The following is a 10,787-nucleotide window of genomic DNA, read 5'->3' as shown; positions in this document are numbered from 1 at the left end:
TACTTTAGTAAAAACCTTGGTCCCTTTGTGCTGTGCCCATTGAATTTTTTTTTTTTTTAAGTCTTATTTATTTATTTATTTATTTGACAGAGATCACAAGTAGGCAGAGAGGCAGGCAGAGAGAGAGAGGAAGCAGGCTCCCCGCTGAGCAGAGAGGCCGACGTGGGGCTGGATCCCAGGACCCTGGGATCATGACCTGAGCTGAAAGCAGAGGCTTTAACCCACTGAGCCACCCAGGCAACCCCCCATTGAACTTTATATGAGTGTTATCATTGCAAAAAAAAAAAAAAAATGGCTTTGGTGTTCACCTTTTTAACTGAATTTAGCTGAGTAGCATTTTTTATTTTTTTATTTTTAATTATTTTTTTTAAAGATTTTATTTATTTATTTCACAGACAGAGATCCCAAGTAGGCAGAGAGGCAGACAGAGAGGGGAGGAAGCAGGCTCCCGGCAGATCAGAGAGCCTGATGCGGGGCTCGATCCCAGGACCCTGGGATCATGACCTGAGCCGAAGCCAGAGGCTTTAAAACCCACTGAGCCACCCAGGCGCCCCTGAGCAGCATTTTTAAAAAATGATTTTATTTATTTGAGAGAGAGGCAGAGATAGAGCATAAACAGGTGGTGGGGCAGAGGCAGAGCGAGAAGCTGCCTCCACGCTGAGCAGGGAGCCCAATGTGGGGCTCGATCCCAGGACTCCGGGACCATGACCTGAGCGGAAGGCAGACACAACCAGCTGAGCCACCCAGGCACCCCTAGCTGTTTAGCATTCACAAAAAGGTTGTGTGATGTGATGTGGGCCAGGAGTGAATGGTCAAGAATTCTTCAGATGTTTTCAGGGCAAGAGGGTGTTTTTATTAAAGCACAGGGCAGGACCCGTGGGCAGAAGGAGTTGTACTGGGGTCCTGAGGAGCAATGGATTATGTACTTTTAAGTTGGGAGAGGAGTAGAGGTAACGGAATTTCCAAATGGATATTCTTGTGTTTCTAAGACTTAAAGGATCGTGAAGATCTGGCGGTTGTCCAGCTAAAGTTGCTTTTTGCCTCTAGCAAAGCATTAAGATGGTGGCTAATTCCTTGAGAATGTCATACTCTGCTGTCTCAGGTATTTATCAGGGGGTTGCAAATTATAAGGAAGTTGGGGCGCCTGGGTGGTTCAGTGGGTTAAGCCTCTGCCTTCGGCTCAGGTCATGATCTCAGGGTCCTGGGATCAAGCCCTGCTTCGGGCTCCCTGCTCAGCGGGGAGCCTGCTTCTCCCTCTCCCTCTGCTCCTCCCCTTGATCATGCTCTCTGTCTCTCAAATAAATAAATAAAATCTTAAAATACTTTAGAAAAATGAGTGAAATGAGTGTAGAACAAGTCATATGCTGTAAACAAAGTCGTGACTTCAGGAGTGGCGGGTCAGCCCACTTCTGCAGCTGGTTAACTGCATTTATGGGTTAACCCATTTCTGGACACCGTCTTTGAAATAATCTCTGACTAGTGAAAATAGATGGGATGCTTCGGAGTCAGAATTGTGTTGTCTGGTGTGGCTTGTGGCTAGTGACGTCTCTTTGGCGCCCACAGTGGAAGCTAAAAGCCAACAAATATCTTGTGGAGGTTTCAGTTTCATAATTGGCTTTGCAAAATGGAGATTCAGAACCGATTGTTAAAGGAAACATGGACGCCATTTCTGTGAGTGTCCTGCTCCTGAAAAGATGGACTGCCCAATCAGAACAAAATACAGATAAAAAACTTCTGCCACACACGGGCCAATCTGCTGCGGCAAAATGCTCAGACTCTTCCGCATACCCCGGGGCAGGACCACTCAGCCTCTGTTTCCCACGCCCGTCTTGTGCGTGCACAGCTACCCTGTAATTTTCCCCGAAGCCTCATGTACCTTGCAGCCTACAGCATAGCGCACAAATCAGGTGGTAGGTAGACGGGGGCAGCGGGACCTCCCACTGAAGATTTAGTACATAACGGTATTGTAACTCCGTAAGAATTTTTATCCATTTCGCTGACCTGATCATCATGAATAACAACTATGTGATATTATTTATCATGCATTACAGTCTGGTGCCTATGTAGATAGCATATGTCATACATATAATAATTATTTTATTATGAGCAGCTGTACGTTGCACTAGCTGAAAACCTACTTGTCCTCTTTGATACCTCCATCTCCGCCCCCCTCCTCTAGCTTGCAGTTTATCTACTCCAAGGACAGTAATTCCAACTGGGACTGGCTTAAGGATAAAGGGTATTTACTGACTCACACCGTGTTATGCACTGAATGTTTGTATCTCTATAGATTCATATGTTAAAATCATAACCCCCAGTGCTACGGTATTTGGAGAAAGGGCCTGCGAGGAGGTGATAAACGTTAAATGAGGTCAAACGAGTGGGGTCCTAATCTGACAGGGCTGATGTCCTTACAAGAAAGGAAATAGATACCAGAGCACTGTCTCTGCCAAGTGAGGACACAGTGAGAAGCCAGGAAGAGAACTCTCACTAAGAACCAAATGGGCTGGCCCCTTGATCTTGGACTTCCCAGCCCCCAGAAAACAAATTTCTATAGTTTACGCTACATGGTCTGTGTCATTTTGTCATGGAAGCCAGAACCATGCAACACATAGGCATTCATGTGGGCTTCAGGTCCGGCTTGATCGAGGGGCACACAGGCATCACAAGGATCCAGTTTTCCTGTCTAGTCTCTCAGCTCTGCTTTTCTGTGCATTGGCATTCCTCTCTGATAGGCTGCCCCCTTGTAGCCATAAAGCAGCTGCATCAGCTTTGGCCTGTCTCCTCTCAGAGGTCACTCTTGCTGGGAAGGGGAGCCTGAGTGTCTATGTTTCTCTCGCATGATTGTTGGGTCCTATGAACATCGCTGACCCATCCCTCCGACAGGGCAGGCCTGTTTCGCATTCTCTTCATCAAATGCAAACCTAGCGGTATCAGGTCCCCACTTGAAATCTTGTGTGGTTCCCCAGTGCCCGGGAGTAAAAGCCCAGCCCTTCGTGGGGCCTCAAAGGCCCTGCTGACCTCTCCAGCCTCCTCTTAGCATGTCCTCCCTATCTTTGACTCCTGCCACTCTGGCCATCTCCAGCACTTGCAGGGGGACACACAGCCTCCGTCTTGGGGGTTGTGCTGCTCCTTCTGCCTGGTGGCCCTTGCCCTCCGCTCCCCTCCTTGATTCCAACTCCTTTCTGGGGTCTCAGCTGAAGGGGTGTCCCCTTAAAGAGCCACTGACTATGCAATCTGGTTGACATTCACTCCTGTCTCTGCTTCCCTCACCCCCAGGGGAAAGGAAAGGACAGAGAAAGAGGAAAAAAGGAACTTCTATCTGGAAAATCACAAGCCTAGGGTGAACTTTGGCCCCTGAAAGTTTCTCCGGGGAGGGCTATGCTGGGAGCACACCCGGGACCCTAAGTGCCCCTTTACCTGCTGCTCAACTGAAGAGGCAGCGGTCAGCTTCCAAGCGGAGGAGAGCCACGGGCAGGCTGCAAGCTGGGCTCCAGGCTGGTCTCCAGGACGGCAGCTTCGTAAGGAAATGTGTTGAAACCCACGCTTTGGCTCCGCTGTCCTATAAAAGACTGAACGTGTCTAACGCCAGAGCGTGTCGCGTGGTCAGGCAACAGCGGTGCTGCCCCTTCCAGCGTCACAGTCCCGTCCACCTCCGGGAAGGAAGTCCAGGTGTGGGAGGGGACATTGCTTACTTCCAGGCTTCAGAAAATTCTTTCCTCACATGTGTCCGCATGTACGTACATAGTAGATTGTTTAGTTCAAGGATACGATGTGATGTTCTCAGGAAGCTTTTATTTCACGCCACATGGTGATGTTTTATCTCGTTTAGATTGGAACGGGTTTTGCTCCCATCTTCGACACCAAGGGGCTCTCCACCTCTCTGATTGTTTGATTCTGACACCGTCTACTGGGAGTCAGCACAGACCCCACACAGGTTAAGGGCTCAGTCCCCAAGATGGCACGCCCTGGAGACCCCTGGCATGTCCCAGGTTGTCAGCTGTGCTTCTCACCAACCTGATATCAATTCTGGGGGTGCCCATGACCTCCTCCTTGGGTCTGATGATTTGCCAGAACGGCTCACTGAACTCAGGAAAGTGCTTTATTGACTATTCCCAGCTTATCATAAAGGGTACAATTCAGGAACAGACAGATGCAAGAGACGAATAAGGCAGAGGCTGGGGCGACTGGGTTGGTGAAGCGTCTGCCTTCGGCTCAGGTCGTGATCCCAGTGCCCCGGGATCGAGTCCGCATCGGGCTCTCTGCTCAGCGGGGAGCCTGCTTCTCCCTCTGCCTCTGCCCCTCCTCCTGCTTGTGCTCTCTCTTGCTCTCTCAAACAAAATCTTAAAAAAAGGCTGAGTCTACCTTGGGAAAGGGCTGTATGCTACCCTCACAGAACCTCCACGCATTCACCAACCTAGAAGCTCTCTGAACATTGTTATTTGGGGAGTTTTATAGCAATTTCATTACGTAACGAGTATTGATTAAATCATTGGCCATAGGTCGGGGGTGGAAGGGGAAGGTCCGATCCTCTGGTGACCAGCCCCACCCTGGAGCTCTCCGGGGCCCAGCACCCAGTCCTTCATTAGTATCCAAAAGACATCATTCTGGAGACTTCCATGGGTTTTAGGAGCTGTATGCCATGAGCTGGGATAAAGACCAACTGTTGCTTATTGTATCAGAGAACAAATTCATACCCCATGACGTTCACCCCTTCAAGGTATACAATGCTGCGAGTTTGAGTGTGTTCATTTTGGGAGCTGGGGTCGTGTGCAAACATCGCCAGGGTCTAGCTGCAGAAGGTGTCCATCCCATGAAAACTCTCCACGCTTGGCAGACACTTACCCACTTTCTGTCTCTAGGCAAATGCTGGTGAGAGGATGCTCATGAAATGGAACCACACAGAATCTGGCTCTTGTGACTGGGCTTCCTTCACGGAGGACTGGATTTGCAAAGTTCATTCGTTCATAACTGAGCACGGATCGGTGTGTCGTTTCCTCACATGGCTGAGTACTCCCATCCCGCTGTGTGGGTTTCCCACATTGTGTTTGTCTGTAGGGAAGTTCATGGGCATTTGGGCTCTTTCTACTCTTTGGCTGTTTTCCTTTTTTTAAATTCAATTCAATTTATTTATTTATTTGTTTGTTTTATTTTTGGGTTGTTAATGAGTCACCGTGCAGTGAACATTCACGTACACATTTGCGTGCCAGCATTTCAGTTTTCTTGGATATGCACAACCAGGCGTGGAATTGCTGGGTCACAGACCGGGTTTACTAACCGAGGACCTGCCAAACTGTTTTTGCACATCATTGTGAAATCTATTCCTAAATATTTTATCCTTTTTGATGCTATTGTAAATGGATTTCTTTTAAAACTAGGCGCCATGGGCACCTGGGTGGCTCAGTGGGTTAAGCGTCTGCCTTCAGTTCAGGTCATGATCTCAGGGTCCTGGGATCGAGACACACATCGGGCTCCCTGCTCAATGGGGAGCCTGCTTCCTCCTCTCTCTCTGCCTGCCTCTCTGCCTACTTGTGATCTCTCTCTCTGTCAAATAAATAAATAAAATCTTTTTAAAAAACCCAAAAAACAAACTAGGCGCCATGCCCGGGTGGAGCCCAGGGTGGGGTTTGAACTCCCAACCCTGAGATCAAGATCTGAGCTGAGATCGAGAGTCGGACACTTAACTGACTGAACCCCCCAGGCTCCCCTGAATGGATTTTTTTTCTTAATTTCATTTTCAGATTATTCGTTGTTGGTACATATGCTGTAGTTTTTTGAATCTTGGTGTGTTGGTAACCAATGGCCAAGAAAGAATTCTTGCAATATCTTTGGTGCAAATGGGGGTTTTTATTAAAGCACGGGAACAGGATCCATGGGCAGAAAGAGCTGCCGCCCCCCTACGCCCCAACCTTCCCCATTAGTGCGAAGCAACTGATGATAGACTTTGGGGTTGGGGGAAGTAAAGAGAAGGGAAGTTTCAAAAGGATTTTCATATGCTATAGAAGACACAAGGGGTACCAGAGGCCTCGCTTATTGTCAAACCAAGGTTGTTTTTCCCTCTAGCAAGGTGCTAAGCATCAAGATAGTAGGGAGTTTCCAGGAGGAGGTTGGTTGCTCTCTGTCTCCTCAAGCACTTGTCAGTGGGCTGCAGGTTATAAGAACAATTTTATCTACATTCCTTCTACCTTTGTTTCCCACATCATATGAAAATGTAATTGTTTTTTTTTTTTTTTAAGATTTTATTTGTTTATTTGACAGACAGAGATCACAAGGAGGCAGAGAGGCAGGCAGAGAGAGGGGGGAAGCGGGCTCCCTGCTGAGCAGAGAGCCCAATGTGGGGCTCGATCCCAGGACCCTGAGATCATGACCTGAGCCGAAGGCAGAGGCTTTAACCCACTGAGCCACCCAGGCGCCCCCTACTTTTTAATTTTTTTAAAATAAAAAAAAAATATTTTATTTATTTATTTGACAGAGAGAGAGAGCGAGAGAGTGAGAAAGGGAACCCGAGCAGGGGGAGTCAGAGAGGGAGAAGCAGGCCTCCCGCTGAGCAGGAAGCCTAATGGGGGCCAATCCCAGGACCCCGGGATCCTGACCAGAGTGGAAGGCAGATGTTAACTAGAGAGTGACGCCGGTGCTCCCTCTTGTGTCTTCTTTAGCATATGAAAATCCTTTTGAAATTTCTCATTATTTCCCCCAACCCCGAAGTATATCATCTGTTGCTCCTCTCTGATCCCCGGTGTGCTGGGGGTCAGCAGCTCTTCCTGCTGAGTCCCGAGGCTTTAATAAAACCACTAGTTTGATGGAGGCGTAATACTCCATTGTACATACAACCACATCTTCTTTATTCATTTGTCTGTTGAAGGGCATCTTGGCTCTTTCCACAGTTTGGCGACTGTGGCCATTGTTGCTATGAGCATTGGGGTACAGATGGCCCTTTTTTTGTTACATCTGTATCTTGCATCAACATGAACGGGACGAGAGGAGATGATGCTAAGTGAAATAAGTCAAGCAGAGAGAGTCAATTATCATATGGTTTCACTTACTTGTGGAGCATAAGGAATAACACGGAGGACGTTGGGAGATGGAGAGGAGAAGGGAGTTGGGGAAATTGAAGGGGAGAGGAACCATGAGAGACTGTGGACTCTGAGAAACAAGCTGAGGGTTTTGGAGGGGAGAGGGGTGGGGGTTTGGGTGAGCCTGGTGGTGGGTATTAAGGAGGGCACGATTGCATGGAGCACTGGGTGTGGTGCACAAAAAATGAATCTCGGAACACTGAAAAAATAAAATCAAGTTTAAATAAAAACACAACCAAACCAAACCAAACCAAACCACTAGTTTGCACCAAGGGCCTCTCAAGAATTCTTTCCTTAGGGCGCCTGGGTGGCTCAGTGGGTTAAGCCTCTGCCTTCTGCCTTCGGCTTGGGTCATGATCTCAGGGTCCCGGGATTGAGCCCCCTCCCCCCCCACCCCCATTGGGCTCTCTGCTCGGCGGGGAGCCTGCTTCTGCTTTCCTCTCTGCCTACTTGTGATCTCTCTCTCCATGTCAAATAAATAAATAAAATCTTAAAAAAAATTTATTTCTTTGGACGCATGGGTGGCTCATTCGGCTAAGTGTCTGCCTTTGGTTCAGGTCATGATCCTGGAATCGAGCCCTAAATTGGGCTCCTTGTCAGCAGGGAGTCTGCTTCTCCCTCTGACCCTCCACCTGCTCCTCCTCCTCTCTTTCTCTCTCTCTCCTTCTCAAATAAATAAAATCTTAAAAAAAAAATTTAGGACGCCTGGGTGGCTCAGTCGTTAAGCATCTGCCTTGGGCTTAGGTCATGATCCCGGTCCTGGGATTGAGTCCCGCATTGGGCTGCCTGCTCGACGGGAAGCCTGCTTCTCCCTCTCTCACTCCCCCTGCTGTGTTCCCTCTCTCACTGTGTCTCTGTCAAATATAAAATAAAATAAAATAAAATAAAATAAAATAAAATAGAATAAAATAAAATAAAATGACAAGACTAAAAAAAAATTCTTGGCTCTTGCCACCGGACCCCACTGAACCTCACCTACATGTGAAAACGACACCCTAGGGACCTCGGGTAAGTGGAATCACACAGTATTTCCCACAGAAAGTGGAATCTGCTGCTTGTGACTGGCTTCTCGCGTTCAGCACCAGGTCCTCCAGGCTTATCCTGCTTGTAGCTGGTGGTCGAGCCCTGTTCGTGCCGTGGAGGGACCGTGAGTTTATTGGCTCATCCGCTGACGGACGCTTGGGTTGCTTCACTGTTGATTATTGCGAGTCATGCTGCTATGAACATAGGTGTACAAATATATTTTTGAGACCCAGCTGGGTATATTCTAGAAATTTCCTTAGACTTTTAAATCATTGCTTTAAACCAAAAACCAAGCAAAATGAGCCAGAGTAACCTTTGCCGTTTCCTGTCACTTATTTGGAATATTAGTATCACTTATGAAATTGCTTTTTTTTCCTGTCGAGGGCCTGATGCTGGAGGCTTCTCCGCATTTCTGAGGAGAGGAATGGTTACCAGCCTTTTTGGCGGTCTAGGTTTCTTTGAGAATCTGATGAAAGCCAGAGGTCGTGTTCCCAGAGAAACACATTCACGTGTGCGAGCATACACGGCGCTGACTGTGCGTCCAGCTTCGAGGGGTCCTAGATCTCCCAAGGCTCAAGGTGACTGTGACTCCGAGATCAAAGCCACGGTGGAGTGGAGCAGCTCTCACTCACGCCGCCAGGCATGAGAAACAGTGGACCTGGAGCTCCGACGGTCCACCTCCCTGCGGCTCATCTAGGAACACCTCTGTCCCCGAACTTCGGGTGCCCTTCACGTGCGGATCTCAAACCTACTGCTTTGCCTTCCAGAAGCTTCCGGAAGCTCCTTTACTTGCAGCCCTCAATGATAGCCAAGGAATGTCTGAAAAGTTTTTTGTTTTTTTTTTTGATTCTAGTTGACTTTCTGCCCCAGATCATGACCTCCGATGAATGAGAGAAAGGAGCAACATTTAGGTTCGTTTCCTGTTTATTATTAAAGTGATTTCCACAAATGTTTAATTACATGCATATGTATGAACACGATGGAGAAGACAAAACCTTGAATATTCAAGGCAACTAAAAGAAAAACATGATTGTGCCGGTATAGGTCACTCTTGTAGACAGAGGGGCTGCCAAAGTGCCTGGAGAGTACGGCGCCTGCACGGATCCCGATGGAGGCTGGGGGAACGAGGGCCCAGCTCTCTGCTCCTCTTCCCCCCTCCCTGGCCCCCTGCCCCTCTCCCCCAGGCCCCCTAGTGGTGTTCAGATACCCCATTTCAAGAGCGGTATGGGCTGGGTCTGCCCAGGCTGTTCAAGGGTCTAATCTCAGCGGGCTAGACCTTTCCTGGGGATCTCCGTAGCCTCTGAACAGGGAAACAAAGTCCTGGGCATCAGCGAGCTTTCTTTTTGCCCCTACTTTTCAGTCCATGGTCTGCTGAGGGACACCCGCATTGTCTTACATTTGTGCGCCCAAGCTGGGAAGAGGGGCCGACGGCAGGCAGGCAGCATCTGTCCAGGGGTGCGCAGGGGGGTAGCGCCGGGCTGCGGCTTACCTTGCCCTGTGGGCCAGAGTCTCAAAGGACACGTCCATCCCGTCCACGCAGCGGAGAAGGCAGAAGCCGGGCTTCCTCTGAGTTTCTAGTGCTTATTCCACAGGGAGGGGAGGTCACTATGTCCACACCTCCTTTGCCTCCCTCCTCTCTACCTGCCACATCCCTGCCCCGGAACTCCCCAGCGCGTTTCCTAATCCATACAATTCGGTCGTCAATATCTCACAGACAGACATCTCCTACCTTGGGTTTTGATGGGCTTGGGTTTGAGTCTCAGTTCCACCAACTACTAGCTCTTCCTCTAGCCTGGGGCATGTCACTGGGCCTCCTAGAGTCTCCCCGTCCACGTCCGAGGAACGTCAGGTCCCATGCACACCCAGGGCCCTGAGGATGGTCCCCCGCGGCCTGGCGACTGGGGGACTCAGGCTTTCATTGCTTCCTGCTGAGACTCGAGGGGCCCAGTTTCAGAGGGTCCATCTGGGGGCTGGGGGTCCTCAGAGAAACAGAGGGTCCTGCTTTTGGGGGGCCGCCTGTGCAGGGTGCTGGGAGGGAAGGCGTGGCCATGCCTGCGGCCTCTGAGCCTGGGGCTGGCCTGCCCCCTCCCACAGCCCTCGCCAAGCCGCCAGGCAGCCTGGACGCTGCCCACTGCAGCTCCTTCTTGCCGCACTGCGTCTGGCATACAGCAGGTGCTCAGAACCGCGCCTCCAGGGGCAGCCATCTGGGAGAATACGAGCTCTCTGCTCGGACGTGTGGACTGGGAATGTCTCTCAAACGTCGGTCCTTCTGCCTTTGGCCAGAATGAAGTTGGCTTGGTGCTGTCACCCGGTTCAGAAGGGCTGAGCGGCCCCCATGTGGATCCGTGGTGACGAGAGGGGCCTGTTGTGGGGGGGGGTGGAGGCCGCTGTCCTGGGCAAGCTGACTGAGCTCTTCTCTGCCTCTGTCTCTGCTGGTAGAGGACGGCAGCCACATCCTGAGGCTGGGCAGGCAGCAGCTCCTCCCTTGGGAGATGGACCTCGGGACTCCTTCGGTGAGCCCTGCTCCGTCTGCCCTCTGTCCACACTCGCCATCCTGACCCAGGGTACTGGGACAGGAGCACTGGGCTCTGTCCAGGGCCAGCCTCAATCATCTTTATCTCGGGGACCACGAGGACCTTTCCAGAGGATTCTGCCAGCCCCATGGCTGTGGCCTCTCTCCTTTCTAGGAGC

This window comes from Lontra canadensis, unplaced genomic scaffold, assembly GCF_010015895.1.
Source record: "Lontra canadensis isolate GAN:19392208 unplaced genomic scaffold, GSC_riverotter_1.0 scaffold84, whole genome shotgun sequence".
In the NCBI taxonomy this organism is placed as follows: Eukaryota; Metazoa; Chordata; class Mammalia; order Carnivora; family Mustelidae; genus Lontra; species Lontra canadensis.
This window is presented reverse-complemented; position numbering follows the sequence as displayed.